General features: G+C 31.7%; 1 protein-coding gene across 1 annotated transcript in view; it reads right to left on the reverse strand.

The window, feature by feature from the left end:
• The window catches only part of SLC25A40 (solute carrier family 25, member 40), a 25667-nt gene that overhangs the window by 1061 nt on the left and 22820 nt on the right, over nt 1-1786 (reverse strand). The gene's annotated exons all lie outside the window — the stretch shown is intronic.

Raw genomic sequence — 1786 nt, forward strand, 5'->3', positions numbered from 1 at the left:
AGAACTTTGGGAGAAATTTAAAATTTTAGTATTTCAGCTATTCCATCAACTACAGTTTATCCAAGTACTTTTTCAATACAAAAATGAAGTAGTTATTATGGCAAAATGCTAAAATAATTTCTAGCAATTTTGGTTGCTATTGTATTTTAAAACTATTAATGCTTCTTTACCACTTAAGTATAGAGAAAGCTTCAATTCAGTTTTCTTTTCATCAGATACATTGCATGTTAGTAATAAAATGTGTGAGAAAAACTACTAGGCAATTAGATTATTTAACTTATTCATAAATAAGAATCTTCCTCAAGTGCAGTACTGGGGGAGAGAAGGCAACCTTTCTCATATTCATAGGTTATATTAAGTTGAACTATGTGACTACTTTTTGAGAGCATAGTACTAAGTTTCCTGCCTTTTTCTACCAATTATCGATAAGCATAGCACAACCAAAGTAAAATTTAATACTGTTAAACAAGTGTTCAAGATAAACTCTCACATATGTGTATATAGTACATTACATAGTGATTTTATATTAGAATATTTAGAAGCACAGTGATAATTTTAAGAAGGTATAAAATATTTTAATGAAGACACCAGTCATGAATAGTTATACTTACATGGATATGTATGTTGCAAATTTAAGGTAAAGCAACATAGGATAAAATAAACACGAAAGGTTACATACAAACCCTATATAGTTTATTTCTTGTGAAACAAACACTTTTCTACTATAATACAAAATGCATTCATTTTCCTACTGACACTAGAGAAGATCTGGCACCTAAATATATTACTCCATTTTAGGGGAGAAAAAATGCTTCACATTTTCATAAAATAAACGCAGATGGCAATAAAGTGCTTTTTCTTATTGAATATAGAACCTGAGAAAATCTAACAAAAGTATAAAAAAAATTACTATTTCTGGCCCTGCCATCATTTTTTATCTCATTCCCACATACAGTCATATGCTAAGTTATTTAATCATGTACAGTGACTGAAAGCAGTTTCTTCAAGGGAACAGCTTTTTGTTTTAGTCTCTTGGTCTAGCATCCTAACCTGAGATAGCATAAAATCAAGGGACATCTTGGAAGTGTTTTGTGATTTTTATCGTAGTAATAATCTCTACCTTGTTACAACAAGACAATAAGAAATGACCTAGAGAACTCCACAAAGGATGATACTTGGATTACAAGATGGCTGAAAACCACAGGCCACTCCTATGCCCAAACTTTATTTTTACTAATCTAAATACAATGTGGTTTTTCCACTGCACACCCAAGCTTGACTAAAGTGAACATTTTGCTACTATAAGTAAAAAAAAAAAAAACTCCCTCTCTTGCAGGAACAGTAGAAATATAAGGTCTTTTGTCATCGAAAATGGCAGGATACACATTACACAAATGATTATATTTTGGTTCATAAAGACAAAATAGCTACATCTTTAATCTGAGAAATTCTAATACACGTGAGCCCTTAAAACAGCTACATGGGGGAAAAAACATAGTTCATCTGAATTAAAGAAAATAACATGTTTTGTAAATGTGAATAATGCTATTTAATGCCTGCCTTCTATTATCTATTTTACTGAAATACCTATGTACATGATTTAAATGTGCATAAGACTTAGACTTTTTTTTTTTGGCCAGGCACTGTGGCTCACGCCTGTAATCCTAGCACTCTGGGAGGACTGTCTGAGCTCAGGAGTTCGAGACCAGCCTGAGCAAGAGCGAGTCTCTACTAAAAATAGAAAGAAATTAGCAGGACAATTAAAAATATATAGAAAAAATGAGCC

This window comes from Propithecus coquereli, unplaced genomic scaffold (genome assembly GCF_000956105.1).
Source record: "Propithecus coquereli isolate 6110/MARCELLA unplaced genomic scaffold, Pcoq_1.0 Scaffold199, whole genome shotgun sequence".
Taxonomy (NCBI): domain Eukaryota; kingdom Metazoa; phylum Chordata; class Mammalia; order Primates; family Indriidae; genus Propithecus; species Propithecus coquereli.